The following is an 18,479-nucleotide window of genomic DNA, read 5'->3' as shown; positions in this document are numbered from 1 at the left end:
ATAAGAGCTGCCATACTGGGTCAGACCAATGGGTCATCTAGCCCAGTATCTTGTCTCTGACAGTGGCCAGCACCAGAACAGGGCAATTTTGGAGTGCTACACCATGTCTTCCACTCCCAGCTTCTGGTAGTCGGAGTTTTAGGATTGCCCCAATCATGGGGTTGCATCCCTGACCAGCTTGGTTAATAGTGGACAATTGATAGTTACTCAGCATAATTCCAGTGAAGTCGGTGGAGATATTCCAGATTTATACTGATATGAATCAGAGTTGAATCTGGTCAATAGAAATTCGAGGTGGAAAACACTTACCAGGCTGTTGTCTTCCCCTCTTCCAGTGCAGGACTGTTCCCTACACCGTATTCACCTGTGCTTTTATCCTGCCTAGTTTTAAATGACCCAAATGCTGCAGCTTCCTACAATGTTATTGTGCATGGGGAATTGTTTCTCATAGTCATCTTGATATCACAATCTCATACTCAGTGTTGTTGATGCTGTTCTTGCCACTTGGACATTAAGTTTATGAATGGCTACATTCAGGGTGGCATCCCAGTGGGTTTAGAGGGAAGCCTCGAAAGCAAAATATGCAACTAGGCCTCAGAACAGTGGGCCAGATTCTTCTGCCCTCCATCACCCATGAATAAACTAATTGAAATGAGGGGAGAACCTACCTTCAGAGAGAGAGACCAGGTGCTCCTCTACCAAATCAAACCAGTTTACCTATTTTTGTCAGATTCTCCTAATTTAGGGCAGGATTTTCAAAAGTGCCTGGGGGGTTTAATGGGACTTGAGCTTCTAAACCTCCTAGGTGCTTCTAAAAATCTGCCCTGTAGGGTTCAATCCTGCAAGATGCTGAGCACTCCTGGGAGGTAGTGGAAGCGCCCAGTGGTCTCAGTGGGTGTTGAAGGAGCTGAACATCTTGTAGAGTCAACTCTGTCTCTTTACATCATGGTTAACAGTGTAGTCAGAAGCACAGAGCCAAAGTTCAGCCCTGGCTTATGTCCACTGAACTCAGGGATGAATTGGGCTCATGTATTCCAGAACCTTCAACTTCCAACTTATTCCAGAACCTTCAACTTCCAACTGCGACCCATAGGACAAGAGCAATTGTAAAGGATTGTAACTGTCAGGAGTGCACTTCTCTTGGTCTGTAGTAAAAACCAGCATGAAACAGCTGTTTCAAATGTGTCAGTCAGTGAGTCACTCTCTGATAATATGATATTGGCTCTGCAGCAAATCTGTGGTTTTCAGGTCAGTGATTGTGTGCCCTGGGGAGATTGCTGGTGTATCTTCAATATAGCAAAAGTAGCTAGAACAAATGCAATGGAGTAAGCTAATGCAATAAGTGTTTCTTTGCTTTTATTTTGCAACCAGTGTTACTCTGTGTGTTTTCTGAGAGTCTGTGTGGAATGCCACTTCTCCTAGAAGTAGGAGACTCAGGATTTGATTATGAAAAGTATCAAGATATGTGCTTTAGTCATACTAAAGTTGATATGACAGAACAGCTTTATTGAATAGGGATTGTTTGCTTAACCGGGGCCACAGCTGGCATTTTCACAAGCAATTGTAAAGATTTTTTTTCCTGCAGCACCAAGCCACTTTCTTGTGCTTATATAATCCACTGGTGAGTCTGTCTTACTGGGATCCCTCTGTGTCAATCCACAGATGGTGAGTCTGTTGCAATCTGAAATGCAGAGCCCTGGCTCTCTGGTTCAAGCTCTCTTGTTGAAGCTTTTAGCTGTAGGGGTCCCCAGTATGTTATGTCGGCGAAGACGCAGGCCATCACACTTTGCTTAAATCTCTGTGTCTGGTCGCAAATTTGGTGCTTATTCCCTCACTACCATAATAAATAGTGCTGGCTTGAGCTAAACAGAGCATGGACCAGGTTCTGCATCTGCTACACTATACATCTCAGTTCAGGATTGCAGACCTCTGATTTCCTACCCTCATGAGACTTACACAGAGATCAGCAACCATGCCACCGGATCTAGTGAAGTTGAACAAATATCCACTAGAGAATGGGCTCAAACTTTAGGTCCAGATTTTGGCCAGAAATTGATTTGTGGTTCCTCTTTATTTGTATTGTGGCATTTCAGGACTGGGGCTCCTAGGTGCCAGCACTGCATTTTCCTAGGTGCTGTACAAACACTGTGCTGGTTCGGGTTCATCTTTTATATTTACTGGTAGCCTGATGTCTGAGTCTTGATTCAGGAAAGCAGACTATTTATTAATGCAATGAAACCCCAATTAACTTCAGTGGGACTGAAGCACATGCTTAGGTGCTTTCCTGAATCAAGCTCATCATCTGGTTTTATGTTGATGTAGCTCCACTGAGTGAAATGGAGCTACCCTTGATTTACAGCAGTGCAAGTGAGAGGAGAATCAGGCTTCTGCATTTGTATTTGTAAATCCATTAATTTATAGGCAAAATAAGTGTTTGCATGAAGTCTCCTGATGCAGTTAATCCTGTTGACAGCATGATCTAAGGATGAAACCGGACTTCCAATAAATGACTGATGCTATTTGTGCTAATTATGGGATGAGATTTATCTGCTGTGAAGAATAAAGTTTGCTCATGGGAAAAGCTATGCCTCATTTTGGGCCATCTTCACTTCTGCTACAGGCTTTGCAGGGTAGGAACACACAGGCAAGCTGTTATTGTTGCTTTCAAGACATTTTAAGAGAGAGAACTGAGATACGGTGGCTCAAAAAGGCAGAAAATACATTACCATTTTCATTAGAAAAGGGGCTTATCTTTATCTGAGCTGAACTCTTAAATGTTTTCTTGATATCTTATTTCTGAGGGGAAAAGGCCTATGACAGAAGGGCAGGAAGAAGGCTAAAGCAAAGGAGGCCAAATGACTCCCAAAAGACCCATATCAGTTTGGGTAGGGAAAGGGTTGATCTATTTATTTTGCTAAAGGAGAACAGATGGAAGAATTTCTGAAGAAATGCACATTGATAAGGGAAAGAATATCAGAAAGCAGTGAGCCGAAGAATTAGGTTTAATTACAAGCACCGACACAGCTGATGGTTTGGAGGTAATGAGGACAGTGCTATAAAAGAATATCTGTGAGGCTCTGAATATAAAAACTTTGGCTCAGCTTTAACTACAGCAATAGTTCTTACTGGGAACAGGGCCATAATGTAACTATTTGCTAAAACACTGGCACCACTTGTCATCCAAGTACCTTGGAGACCATCATGCATATTACTTCTCCTCTTCCTTTTCTTATTAAAGCCTAAACATGGCCTGAGATTGCATAGGTTTCACGGGGCTGTAGCTGAAAGGGTCAAGTAAGTTTGTAAGTCTGGGTGAAGTTAAGGTAGGTAGCTCAATTATGGAGATATCTGGATCGGTGATGATGGGTAGCTGGACATCAATATAGAAGTAGCACAAATCGAGAGACTGGTAGTAGACTGAACCCTTCCTAGCAGATTTTTGTTTGAATGTTCTGTTCATGGCATGCAGCAAATCCCCTTTGTTATGTTGCCATGCAATACTTATTATGTTTGGGCCCAATCCTGCCAGGTGCTGAGAATTTCTCTGAACTTTCAAGACTCTTTGTAGCATTTCTCTGTCCTGATTGGTATTTGCAGATCCTCTCAGTTAAAGATTTTTGAGGAATACTATTGACATGCTGACTTCTCTTTCTCATAGATTATTTAATGAAGATATTAAATAGAGCTGGTCAGAAAAAAAGGTAGGGAAATCACACTCGTTTTAAAAAAAATGTTTTCCACGTTATTTCTGAAAAGATTAAAATTAGAAACATTTCAACCAGCTTTAATGTTTGTTTAAAAATGGAGGAGAAAATGTTCACAAAAGCATTTGTTAAACTATGACCCAATTTTCTTTTTTTTACTTTGCCATTTCCCTGGAATAAAATGTCAGTTAAATTTCAGAAATGTTGACCAGCTCTCATGGTATATAAGATAAGATTTGCTCCAACCCAGATTACTGTGGTTTCCTTCTAGAATCCTTACTTCCCTCAATAATTTCCTATTCATCATAACCCTTTGTTTAGATTCCTTCTATAAGTTTTCAGACCACATGCCTGTCTATGTATCCAGGCCATTCTGAACTACATTTAGGTCATATATTTATTATTACTAGGCAAAAATATAGTGGTTGTAATGGGCCGGTGACTGTTTAAGATCTGTATTGTGGTAGCACTTAGGAGACCCAACTGTAGATCTGGACATCTGTACAAAGACAGAACAAAAAGTCCCTTCCCTGAATGGCTTATGATCTAACATTGATGTGACATTAAAAAAAAACAAAAAAACAACCCTGCCTATGTGATTTGGACACCCAATTTCCAACTAACATTAATGGGGAACTGGGAGTCTAGATCCAGTAGGTATTTTTTGAAAATCTCTGCCTGAGAGCCCCATTTCCTATTTATGGTCTTTCCAAATAAACCACTAGAAACATTCTGGGAGCAGTTGTCCTTAGGAGCCGAGTCATTTGTACTGTGTGTGTTACACTGACTGCAATGTGGCATGTTGAAGGCAGCTACTGATGGGAATATAATACGTTTTAACAGAACTGTCATAGACTTTGGAGAGGAAGAGGCTCGAGACAGATGAGATGAGGACAAAAAGTGACTTACAGAAACTTCATGACACAGGGGGAGAAAAAGCCCTAAATTGTTATGGATGGGGGACTATTAGCAACTCTGGTTGTTGCTTTGTGCTGGAAATGGTGGGAGGTCTTTTTCTTTTTCTTTTTTTTAATTTTAAATCCTTTGGGACAGAGGGACAAAAATTATGCACTATAATTAAAAGGAGGAGATGGGTTGTTCCAGGTTAACTTTTTTCTGCAGGACTTTGAGATAACATTTTTCACCTGTGACCGTGAGCCCTGTAGTTTTCGACCCTTCTGAAATGGAAGAACGCCACCTCATGATAAAGAACTTTGGGGACCTTATTGTAAAAAGGTGGCATCTTTTTTACATCAGGTTAAAGATCATTGTGTATTTGCTGATAGCAATAAAATAACCCTATTGATTTTATATTGAACCCTTCATACAAAGGGACTGATCGTGTAACCTTTACTTATAGGTGTAGTTCTGTGGAGCTAGTGAGCAGCTAATAACCTTTGGGAACTGCTGGCTACTCTGCACCTACCATTTGTTTAGGTGCCTCAATACGGGTTGAGCTGGGCCAACTCGCCCCTCACCCCTAAAAAACCCAAGCAAACCAAAAAAGGTTACAACTAAATTTGCCAAAAAATTGCATTTTGGGGGGACATGGAAAATATTTATGAATTCAGATAAAAGTTGGCACATAGTTTTGGCCCAAAAAATAAAAACAAATTTAGAAAATGTCAGAATGGTTTGTTTTGATATTTTGTTTCCCAATGATATTTTTAAATGTCAGTTCAAAGGGGAGAGGGATAGCTCAGTGGCTTGAGCAAACTCAGGGTTGTGAGTTCAATCCTTGAAGGGGCCATTTATGGAACTGGGGTAAAATCTGCCTGGGGATTGGCCCTGCTTTGAGCAGGGGGTTGGACTAGATGACCTCCTGAGGTCCCTTCCAACCCTGATATTCTATGATTTAGATTTAATTTTTTTTTGTTTGTTCATTTTGAGAAAAAATGAGAAAACCCCGATTTTTTAAAATTATCTTTTGGTTTAGCCACTGAACCAACAATTTCTATTTCTAAGCAGCTGTTTGTGGTTTTTATTGTCTGTTGAACCTTGGTCCACCTTGATAGTGAACTTTAAAGCTGTAATTCCCATAACCGGAGCTTTTAGCTAAAGGTCTGAAGTTCTTGATTCTGGGGAGATATTTGTAATGGACTCCAGGAAAAGGAATAAAATCACAGGGAGTGAGAGACTACTAAGCTAAGTGAGTTATTTGATGTATGGGGTTTGATGCATGTCAAATATACATACACATACACACACGTAAATCCTTCTAGCTCCTTTTTTTTTTTCTGGTGCTGGACACTTACTGGCCTTTACATGCGTGAGCAGAGGAGCACGCCTAACAGCACCACCTTGTCTAATGCCGAGGGTTGAACTCTGGTGACCTCCAAAGTTAAAGACATGAGTCATTACAGCTTGTACTGAAGAACCAAGGCTCTCAAGCGGACAGGTGTAAGATCCTCACATCCACTGTGGTTTGGAGCTGTGTAACACACTGATCAGTGAAGTAAGACAACCCACACTCTTGAATAGTCTATGCAATGACTGCTCACGGCTGCTGTCCTTCGTGAGCATGCAGGGACTATGCTGTTCTGATGGTGCACATCACCCCAAAAGGGAAGAAGAGAAGCTCGAGCTCTGGCCTTGATACCCTCTTTTTGCACTAGGACCCATGCATGAGGAGGGTCCGCCTGTAAAGTCCTGTTGCACATTTACTACTCAGGGAGGGATGGTGCTTTTTGGAGACACCATTCTTCCTATACTTTTCCCTGGGGCAGGGCAACTTGTCACCACATTCAATATAGAATCATAGAATATTAGTACTGGAAGGGACCTCAGGAGGTCATCTAGTCCAACCCCCGGCTCAAAGCAGGACCAATTCCCAGACAGGCTTGCAGTTAAATGCCAAAATTGTGCCCCAAATGAATAATTGGTATCCGGTATTGAAATAAAGAGGGAACCCAGAACCAGTTTAGAAAATAATCGAACGAGAGATGCCTTCTCTTAGCTGGGAGGGTGAATGATTGGGGTATGGGGGGTAGATGAAGCATAGACATATCACTGCATGGCTTGTGATATAGCCCGGTTTCAAAGGCACCAAGGAGAGCAATACATCATGGACTGACTCTTGAATTTTCTCCGTGTCTCCAGTTATATTGCATGACCCCAAAAGCTGCTGATGTGTGCTTTCCTGTGCTGTTGTTTTCCCCTAGTCGACCTGTTTCCCACCGGCAGTTTAAAAGTTGAGGAATAGTTCAGATTTAATCAGAACTTCACATCCAGACCAAGATATTTTAGAAAGCTGAGTTAACAGCATTACAGTCTGTATCCACTGACCCCTGTCAAAGAGCCAGCGTGTTTTGCTGGGATAGGGAGGGGAAGTGGTGAAAATGAAATAGTCAGATTTAACAAATAATCCAAAGGGATCTGTACTTCTGTCTAGGTACTATTTGTGACGGTACCTCCCATAAGGCTTTATGGAAATATGCTTAGAATGTGTTTTATGCTACATATGCCATATCTCCGTAAAGGTTATGATCTACTGAATGTATTAATCCTATTTGTATGCATGTATCATTTTTGTGTTCAAAGCTATGAATGTTATGAATTTTGGCTGTGTACTGGCTTGATTTCTAAATAACCTTAGTAGAGCATTTGGTCAGTTCCCGGAGAAAGGAACGTCAAAATTAATGACCTAATCAAGAAACACTTAGAGGACAATGGATCTTGGAATGCTCCAATCCACATAAGAAGTTTACTTGAGGACATTAAAGGTAGCATGAGAACAATGGATGCTACCTGTAAAAACTGTGAGGCATGCATGGACATGGGGGAGGGATATCTCAGTGTTTTGAGCATTGGCCTGCTAAACCCAGAGTTATGAGTTCAATTCTTGAGGGGGCCATTTGGGGATTGGTCCTGCTTTGAGCAGGGGGTTGGACTAGATTATCTTTTGAGGTCCCTTCCAACCCTAATAATCTATGATTCTATGTGACTTGCCCAGGTGACTCCTGGAGCTGGACTTTGCATAGGAGCGAGGAGCGGGTCTCCACCCACAAGAGAGAGTCTATTTAAACCCCTAGGAAACCCTTCCATTGGTCTTCAGCTGGCTAAAGAGAGAGCCTCCCCACCTCCTAAAATACTTGGAAGAAACTGGAACAAAGGGCAGTGACTGCAATGGGTGTGAGTGATTGCTGGACCCAGGCTAAAAGGAGATTAGTCGGTAAAAGGGAGCATTCTGGAACTGGCAAGGAACTTATCTGTATTCAGTTTGATTAGACATAGATTTGCACATTTTATTTTATTTTGCTTGGTGATTTACTTTGTTCTGCCTGTTACTACTTGGAACCACTTAAATCCTACTTTCTGTATTTAATAAAATCACCTTTTACTTATTAATTAACTCAAGAGTAGGTATTAATACCTGGGGGAAGAAGCAACTGTGCATCTCTCTCTATCAATGTTACAGAGGGCGAACAATTTATGAGTTTACCCTGCATAAGCTTTATACAGGGTAAAACGGATTTATTTCGGTTTAGACCCCATTGGGAGTTGGGCATCTGAGTGTTAAAGATGGGAACACTTCTGTCAGCTGCTTTCAAGTAAACCTGCAGCTTTGGGGCAAGTAATTCAGACCCTGGGTCTGTGTTGGAGCAGTGTCTGGCTCAGCAAGACAGGGTGCTGGAGTCCTGAGCTGGCAGGGAAAGCAGGGGTAGAAGTAGTCTTGGCACATCAGGTGGCAGCTCCCAAGAGGGTTTCTGTGATCCAACGCGTCACACTATTACTAAGGGTTACAGCATTATGTATGTGCATGTCTTGTTGGTTCTGTAATCTAAAATTAAATGTAATTACAAATCATAGTCCTTGTTGGAGCCGTCCCTGAAGAAATGAATTTTAGGAGGGATTTAAATGAGGAGAGGCTAGTGGCTTGGATGACTATGGTAAGGAAGGACATATCAGGGAAAGCACAAGGCAGTGGCAACAGGGAAGGTGGAGCAACGATGGGATTTAAGAATACCAACGTAGGCAGCTAGCCCTATGGAAGTAGCCCTAGGAGCTACGAAGCCAAGCACACAGCAGTAGTTCCATATTATTTACGCCCTTTAACTTCACCTATTACTATGGTATGTACAAGGCTTTAAATATTAATGAATGAATTTATCCTCAACATCCCTCAAAGTAATAGTATCCCCATTTTAAAGGTGTGGGAACCAAGGCACAGAGAATAAGTGACTCACCCAGTGTCATCTAGAGAGTCTGTGGCTGAGTGGGATTCGACTGCAGTCTCCTGAGAGCCTTAAGCACAAGGTCATCATGTCTCTGTAATGGTGCTAGAACACTCAGAGCTCCACTCAGTAAGAGTGGATGGGAATCAGGATAGAAATAGACCAGCCAGAACAAAAACAAGTGGATGACCAATCACCCTAGCAGGATGTAATAATTCAGTCCCGTGGATGGCAAGAGTTTGTGCACCTGAATGATTTAGGGCAGGGGTTCTCAACCTTTTTCTTTCTGAGACACTCCCCCTCACCCCAACATGCTATAAAAACTCCACGGCCCACCTGTGCCACAAAAACTGGTTTTCTGCATATAAAAGCCAGAGCCGGCATTAGGGGGTAGTAACAGGGCAATCCCCTGGGTCCCCAGGCCGCAGCGTGCCCCGCAAAGCTACATTGCTCAAGCTTCAGCTTCAGCCCCGGGTGGCGGGACTTCGGGCCTCGGGCTTCAGTCCCATGTAGTGGGATTTCAGCTCTCTGCCCTGGACCCCAGCAAGTCTAACACTGGCAGCCCCCCTGAAACCTGCTTGTGGCCCCCTAGGGCCACGGACCCCTGGTTGAGAAACACTGACTTAGGGGATGGCTACACTAAAAGCATGGGTAGACACAACTCAGCTACTATATACCCAGGGTGCTGGGTGCGGCTAGCCCACCCATCCGCTCCTGCTGCTGCAGCTTCACAGCTATTGTTACTTGAGATGGCTTTGCCAGGGTATTTCTATACATGCAGGAATTGTACCTCCCGACTGCAGTAAAGACATGCCCTTAGGACCCCAAGTCACTTAGCTGTTTTTGAAAATTTTACCCAGTACTTTGAACTGTGCTGTACCTCATTAGCTCACTTTATGTCTTTCATGTTTTGTTTACTGCAAATTTCCAGCCGCCACAGAAGTCTTTAGGTCAGTATAAATATTCCTTACCAGATACAATGCCACTGACAGTCTTGGCTTTTTTTTTTAATAGCAGAACTGAAAATGGCACAGACATTTGCCCAGACTGTTTGGGCAGAATCAGTAGCTTTTTAAACCTAACCTAGTCACATCTCTGTTTGAAGCCTTTGTCTTCCGTGGTCATTAACCAAACTTCTTAAAATTCAGGATAATTAACAGCCAGGCAGTTCATTCAACTGGAAGAAATGTTGGATGCTTGCATTACATTTAAATAGGCCAGCTAATTCTTGTCATTGTTTCCCCGATAGACAGTACAACCAGTTTTTTTGTTCCTGTATTGTGAATGACTGTGGCTGATATGAATGTGGTGAACATAAGTTTGGTATGGCTGGGTATGTCTGAATTTGCTAGAGGATTCTGGGAGCAGGGTTCTCTTAGCATTAGACAGTTGGTGTGGAAGTGTACTGAGTGATTAGAAGCTCTATCTGCATGTATGTTTCAACCACGAACTTCGGAATATATCAGCCAGGGGCCAGCTCACCAAGTAAAGAAAATGTAAAAACATGCAATCAGTGGGCTTGGTACAGGCTGACCTGGGTCAAAACTACCCTCTTGGATGACATCACGCTAAGAGCTCAAGTGAATGGTTGACGAGAGGGTAAACATTGACTGATGTTTGGTCTGTGTCTGTTTGCAGTCCCTTCTAAAATATTAATTAGAAAATCCAGTAATGAAACGCTCACAGAGCATATTTCTGGAACATGTAACTCCTTTGAAAACAAAAGATATAATTGCTAAGAATCAGTGGTAGTTAGTTCCCCAATTAACATCTAAAGAGGTCTGTGATGCTGAGAGGCAGCGGGTCTCTGGGTAGCCAAGACCCTGCTATGAGGGACTTTTGAACCAAAGGGCCTTGGGGTAATCAAGACCCTGCTTCGAGGGACATTTGATAAACCAAGTACTTGAGAGCGGAAGAGAAGACAATAAGTCTCCATCTAGGACTGGTAGCTATACCTGCTTTGTTTGCCAATCAGGATACTGTGTAAGGCCAACATAGTTACTGAGGTTTTATGCTTGGGGAATTGAGGCTTATTAGGGAGATGTATTATAGCACCTTTTACCGCTTGTGTGATTCTTTCTGAAATAAACTGTTGTGCACTGAGCAAATTGAATCTGAATTTTCACTGGTACCGGTAACAATCTGCCCAGCTGTGGGCCATTAACGATCTGTTTCAACAGTTTCCTCCAGAATTTATTTCTGTTCAGAGAGTGTGGAAAGAAATGAAACACCAGACCTCTGAAGTACTAGAGAGAATGACCTTGCTGGGAAGATGAGATCTGAAAACTAAGCAGATTGCCATTTGTGAATGTAGAAAATGACAAGTGATTGCAAACCTAGCAGGACTGAGGAGTAGTAGTTCAGGAGCAGTGGTTTTATCAGACTATGACCATTTCCAAAGGAGAGAGGAAACCAATTGTTTACTCTGCTCAGTCATTTATATTTACTGCAGCGGATGGGCTTAATTTATATTAATGCCTTACACAGGTTTCATAATGGGACTCTCCTTTTGAAGTGCTCTTAAAAGTTAAACTGATATACAAACTCTTTGTAACGATAATTAATCTGTAGCTGAAATGCAGCCACCTCTGGCGGGTAACATCTCACAATAATCCTATACAAAAGTTCAGGACAGGAGGCGGGGAAGTATACCGTATGCAGGAGAAATATAGACCGGTAGAAGGCAATTAACTGTGTTTGGATTTGGGCTAACAATTGTAGTATGGGATATTTAATGAGCATCAGTGGTCAGGGTCTTGACTCCTCATCTCTGGCTAACCTTGCCCCCTCTAAGTAAGGTTTTATTTAGCTGATAACACTTGTTTGGTCATTGCTGTCATATCTATATATCTGGGATCTGCTGGGAGAAATCTAAGATGCTGCACAGCTAGGAGATTGCAATGAATTTTGAGAGAATGTTTGGGCTAAGATGCTTGGGAGAGGAAAGGAACTATCCGAGATCACTGGCTCACCATGCAATTCAAAAATAGCACTTGTTATGGGGCCCAGCTGCAAAATTAGGTGATAGAGCTGTTTCTAAACTTTTCTAGAGTTCAAAGGGGGTGTGGTTTGGACTGAAATCTGATCCCTATCTTTTATTCAGTGGAGATGACTCAACCATCCTCCCGCCAACATTTCATAAACTGGGATTGTAGCTACTTTACCTCTACTTCTGATTGTGATCTGTTGAAACTTGTGGATTACCTTCACTGGAAGTCTATTCAAGTGTCTTATTGTTATGATTCACTTTCTTATCTATTCGTAGAGATGGGAAACTTCAAAACATTTTTAAATGACAGTTACATTCCAGACTCTTCCATAACCTGACCATACAAACAATTTTCAAAAAGAATGGTCTGGCCTTGCTTTTAAAAAAACGTATGTTTCTTTGTAATTATGTATCATTGTGCTGCCTGACAGCTATAGTGTATCTGAGTTATATATATACTATGCTGTGGGGCATAGTCTTACCCAATATTTCACAGCAAATACAGTTATGGTAGTTTTTATAGATCACTTTGTACTGCTAATGTGCATGAGCTATATCTCCAGAACACAGGCATGCAGATCCCTTTGGAACATGTGACCAGGGCCCAGTGAGAAAAAGAAATCAATACCAGGCACTGTTTCATATCCCATCCCTGAGTTTTGGAACAGCCAAGCAATAATATTTATCTAAGTGCAAATCTTATTTTGTGACTTTGTTTCTGGCTGTTTCAGAAAACTAGCTAATCAAATTATCTAATTTTAAATTCAGTGACCTGTGTCTAAGAACTAGATGGTGTAGACTGGTGATTGATACAGAAGCTTCTGCCTTTCCTTCTCATACTTTCAAATACAGTTCTGAATATAGTCACCAAGTATCATTTGTTACTATTGTCTAAAGACACAGTTCTATCCCATCGAAGAAAATGGTAACAAAAAATTGGTTTCAAATAGTGGAGGACCAAATCCAATAATCTATTTGATAAACTGAGCAATCTGTTGGTGGTCTCTGTCCACTTCCTAATGGAAAAGTACCACAGCACAAACACACACCCTTTCCTTCCTCCCTCCACACTCTCAGAATTGACAATAATAGTGCCCTTTCTGTTGTCTTAGCAGAGAAATTAAAATGTGAATGTATATGGAAATCAAGGTATTTCAGCAACCCAGATGGGATCCCTCCAGGTCAAGGTTCAGACAGTGCAGAAAGGTTGCATTGATGCTGACTGTACCATATTAATTCTGATGACTAAATAGAGAAGTTCGTTCTCCGTGGCTGTCAACTGCAGGTCCGGATAACTTGCATCCAAGGGTTTTAAGAGAGCTGGCTGAGGAGCTTACTGGACCATTCATGTGGAGTTTCTGTAAATTTTGGAGCACTGGGGAAGTTCTAGAAAACTCAAAGAATACTAATGTTGTGCCAGTTTTTAGAAAGGGTAAATAGCAAGACCTGGGTAATTACAGACCTGACATGGATCTTAAGACAGAAAATGGAGTGGCTGGTATGGGACTCAATTGAATTTCCCCCCTTTAATTCTTTAAAGAATGCACATCACCATGGACTTACAGAAAATATCAGGTTAGTTTGACAGGATTTCTTTTTTACTGATGAGATTACAAGCTTGCTTGATAAAGGTAATAGTATTGACAAAATACTCTTAGACTTCTCTAAGGTGTTTGTCAAGGTACCTCACAACATTTTGATTAAAAACTTAGAATATAAAATGAACATGGCACACATTAAATGGATTTAAAAAACTGCCTAACTGATAGCTCAAAATATAACTGTAAAGAGCGAGACACCACGAAGGAGTTGTGTTGCCCAGGGGTCCCACGGGGATTGGTTCTTGATCTTATGCTATTTAACATTTTCATCAACAATCTGGAAGAACACATCAAATCACTGATAAAGTTTGCATATGACACAAAAGTAATGAGTAATGAAGAGGACAGGTCACTGATTCAGAGTGATCTGAATCACTTGGTAAAATGGGTGCAAATAAACCATACGCAGCAACACTGAAAAAGATTTGGAAGTCATGGAGGATAATCAACTGACCATAAGCTCCCACTGTGATGCTGTGGCTAAAGTAGCAAATGCAGTCCTGCCATGCATAAACAGGAGAATCTCAAGTAGGAGTAGAGAGGTTATTTTACCTCTGTATTTAGCACTGGTGTGATTAGTGCTGGAATACTGTGTCCATTTCTGGTGCCCACAATTCAAGAAGGATGTTGATAAATTGCAGAGGGTTCAGAGAAGAGCCACCAGAAAGATTGATGAAAGGATTAGAAAACACGTCTTTCTCTGAATATAAATTTCAGCTCTTTGAGTTTATCTTAACAAAAATATTAAGGAGTAACTTGATTCCCTATGTAGATACTCAGACTGTAATATGTGTTTTTGTGGCTGTGTCCCAAGTTATTCGGGAGTCAAGGTGTGAGACATGCAGGGTACAATCCAGACTAATGAGTAACTGCATCGCTGCTGCCCTCCAACCTCGAGTGCCATTTTCAATGCCTTGCTGCTGTAGCCTCCAACCTGGACTGCTCACAAACAGCCCCCAGCATGCATGCCACTCCCAGTTTTTGTGTGTGTGTGTGTTGCAGTCAGACAACCATACCTTACCAGCCTTGGCTACACAGCAGGGTAACCTGAAAAAGTCCCAGATTTTTTCCTAGAAGTGTCCTGTTCTGCCCTGTCCCTTCTTGGACAATAAAGTTGGTAGAGGTCAGTTACTTCATCAATAGAAATAATAAGCACACACTTTGTTATCCCAAATGGAGTTATCCCAAACACTCATACTGGATTAGATAATATACTGAAACAAGTTTATTAACTACAAAGATAGATTTTAAAGTGAATATAAGTAATGAGGCATGAGAGTCAGAAGTGGTTACAAGAAAAATACACAAAACACATGCCTAACTTAAACTTTGCTTTGAATTTGACAGTTTCTCACCACATGCTCCCAGTCTTGGGCCAGGACACCTTCTTCTGTTTAATGGCTGCTCTTGGCATGAATCCATAGAGAGAAGAGGGAGGGTCTGCCCCTCCTGTTCTCCTCCCCACCCTGGATTTCCAGCTGGGCGTAAAGGTGACAGGCAGTCTGAGTGGATGGGAACTCCTTGCTGTTTCTTTGCTAAGATGTAGGTTTTTCACCCAGGCCCCTTTTCCTGTCAAACAGCCACTTAGCAAGTAATGGCCCATCAGCCCCGTTTACACAAGATGGAGGCTTCAATTTGCCCTTTGTCTTGGAGAAACTGGTTTAACCACTATCCAGCCTTGGAACATATGTTAGTAACACCATACAGTGGACTTTTACATACAATATTGCCAAACATTTTACCACAGCAATAATGACCAGCAGATTATGAGTTTTCAAATGATACCTCACAAGGCATGCTTTGTACAAAGATTACTACGTCAGGGAACACAGCTATATTCAGTCCCACAAGGTAGGTGAAGTAATACCTTTTATTGGACCACCTGCTGTTGGTGTGAGACAAGCTTTCAAGTTTGCACGGAGCTGCTCTTCAGGGCTGGGAAACGAAGGCTTTCTCTACACTGGCAATTGAACGACAACTTGTGTCTTTCAGAGGTGTTAAAAGAACAGCTCCTGAAAGAGAAACGTTTTGCCGATGACCAGCGCTGGTGTGAACGGCGCTCGTTGGGGATGGAAGCTTTTTGTCTGCAGGCGAGCCAACAAACAGCGGCTCCATTGCGTGACTTTTAGCAGCACGGCTGTAGCGACACAGCCGTGTCATTAAAAGCTGTGTAGCATAGACATAGCCCAACTCAGTATCACTGCTAAATAGGAGGCTTGAACAGCTTGTTTAGCATAAGCAGTTAACACATTTCAAGGGACCATTCAAGGTGAAGAGGCCCATTAGCACCCCTCCAGTCATGGGGGGGAAAAGGAAGGGAGTGGGGAGAAAAAAGTGGGGTTTGTTAGCGGGTTATAGATTACAATAAGCCATATATAAGTGTCTCTATTCAGTCTGATTTTTAGTGTCTAACAGAGTTAGGAATTTAAGCTCCCAGGCTTGTCTTTTGAAAGTGTTGTGCAGGTTTCCTTTGAGGATAACAACTGATTGGTCCTATATAGAGTGATCGCTTTGTGAAAAATGTTCACCCACAGATGATAGGGTGTGTTTGTCTTGAATACATTTTTCCTTCTGTGAGTTCGTTCAAGAGCATAGTGATTATCTGTTTTCACCTGTATAGTTGTTATCGGTGCATTTAGTGCACTGGATGTGGAATAAATATTTAAGATGGTCTTACACCTTTCTCTGCTAGAGCCCAGTGGTTGGAAGTTATAGCTAGACATATTCAGATGGGAAATAAGGTGCATTTTTTTTCTAAGGGTGATAGTAATTAACGACTGGAACAATTTACCAAAGGTCAAGTGGATTTTCCATCACTGACCATTTTAAAATTGGATGTTTTTCTAAAAGATCTGCTCTAGGAAAAAATTTTTTTGGGGGAGGGGAGTTCTATGGCCTGTACCGTACAGGAGGTCAGACTAGATGATCACAGTGGTCTCTTCTGGCCTTGGAATCTAGGACTCTATTATCTCTTGGGCAATCCATGCCTTTTTAAAAGCATAACCTCTATACAGTATTTTAAAATAAATTCTAATTTTTAATGCGAACATGACATGGAACAATGACACTTCATTGCCACTCACCCCTCCTCATAGCCTGCTGATTCAAAATAGTGCAAAGGTATTCTCTAGACTCCTTTACATCGCAGGCTAGATCCTCATCTTATGTAAATCAGCATAAAACCATAGATTTCAATTTTCACCTACTGGAGATCTGGTACCAAACCCTGAAATATATTAGCGTTAAAGCTGAGTTCTTGTCATAGGAGTTGAGGATTCTGTGATTATTAGTATTTCTGGGAGTCAGGTCTAATTTTCCAAAGTACTGAGCACCAGCAGCTCCCCTTATGTTAACTATAGGTATTCACCTCTTAGCCTATGTTTTCTTGTTCTGCTGTAACATGGGGGAAATTCATGATGATTCCTTTTGGTAAAATGAAGAGTCCTTTCAAAGATGCTTCATATGTGCAAAAAACCCATTCATATCTTTGTACTTGCCTGGTTGAGACAGTTTTGGCATATTCTGTTTAACAAAATAAACGGACAATGGAGAACTTTGGCTTTTAGTCATGCTGTATAGTCCTCCTCGGGTCTATATAATCTTGGTGGCTTGCACTCAATTTGTTTTTTCCTTTCACTTTCAGGCCCCAAAGTGTAAATTGTTTCCTGCCAGCCTACAAGATTTCTCTTCCTTAATGATATGGAGGAAGATGAACTATTCGTAGTGCTGACAGAGGTAAGGGTACTAGAATAAGCAATACTTCAGAAGCAGAGTGATGTACTGGGAGTAAACTCAGAGATTCATATCTCAGAATACTTAGCCCATCAGTGCTTCTGTCATTATCTCCTTGGCTACAAATCTCAAAGTAAGCTTCAAGGTCAGCTACAACTATTTCTGGAAGCTGTGGATCTGACACATGCACAAATGATTGGCAGACCTTTACTTCTTAGGTTATATTTTAAAGTTTATACTTTACATCTGAGCCCTCCACAAAATGCTCAGTCTAATGGGAATGGCAGCCAACATAAGAACCTGCAAGGATAGAAAGTAGGGCTTGTTTTTTAGTGAGGACAATGAAATATTCTTTGCATTTGATAGAAACACTGGTTACTGTAATTGTGGGATGAGGATTTGTTGAGGAGTCAGAATCAGATTTCCATGTTAGTCAGTCCTTAACTTCTTTAATACTTGCTTAAGGAAAAGCCTACGCTTTGGTCTGCCATTGCATCATCCTTCTGTGAACTACTATTTAAGTAGTTTCATTTTCTTGTGGTTAAACTTTCAAACCTTTGATGTATTTAGGCTATAAATGGGGAAGGTATCTTGTGACAATTGGGCCTACAAATTTACCGGAATTGTGAGCTTAATTGTAAAAAGGATATTAAAATTTATAAGATGTTACAACAAGTGTTAAACAGGTGCAAAAAGTAGAAAAAAAGGAATTAATCTCAACAAAAAAGGCCAAGTTAGTATGACTAAAGACTGTAGAAGTTATGCTAGTTAATAACAGGAGATATGAAACCGGAATTAATGAGCCAACACAGGTACATTGATTAGGCCTAATTGGTAGACAAAATAATGAGAGGATGGGCTATTTTACCCATCACTTCCTTTTTGTTTGAACGAAAGATTTCACGAGGAAAGGACAGACAGGTTACTTAGGTGACTTTCACCATCATGTTTGCCACCCCACCATTTCCTGGAACTCTAGGCCTTTATCATTCTGATACTAAAAAGGTGTTATAACCAAATAGGGCAAAAGACAGAAGCCTAAACATCCCCAGCCCTACCAGTACAGCTGAATCCCAAATGCCACCTAAAATGGCAGCTACCATCTTTACTGCTGACTAAAGGGCTGCCAAACAAGGGAGTTTTCCTTCTAAAATTAAAGTTGAACAGCAACAATCTCCAGTCCATCTCAACTAACTTCTTCTCTTTTTTCCCAAAAAGACAGTTATTGCCATCTTTAAATCTAATAAAAAGAAAAGTTGTCCAACAACATCCTTCTAAA

At 41.4% G+C, this 18,479-nt stretch overlaps 1 long non-coding RNA gene across 5 annotated transcripts in view; it reads left to right on the top strand.

Moving 5' to 3' along the window:
• The first annotated feature begins 1,107 nt into the window (after positions 1–1,107).
• LOC120405930 overlaps positions 1,108–18,479 on the top strand; it is a 105,763-nt gene continuing 88,391 nt past the window's right edge. For 4 of the 5 annotated variants that reach the window (XR_005599001.1, XR_005598998.1, XR_005599000.1 and 1 more), the window contains exons 1-3: positions 1,108–1,248; positions 3,659–3,701; positions 17,112–17,203. This is a non-coding gene — a long non-coding RNA (uncharacterized LOC120405930). The remainder of the gene's footprint in view (positions 1,249–3,658; positions 3,702–17,111; positions 17,204–18,479) is intronic. The other variant, XR_005598999.1, reaches the window with a different exon arrangement.

Source organism: Mauremys reevesii, linkage group 5, assembly GCF_016161935.1.
Source record: "Mauremys reevesii isolate NIE-2019 linkage group 5, ASM1616193v1, whole genome shotgun sequence".
Classification (NCBI taxonomy): Eukaryota; Metazoa; Chordata; order Testudines; family Geoemydidae; genus Mauremys; species Mauremys reevesii.
This window is presented reverse-complemented; position numbering and strand designations above follow the sequence as displayed.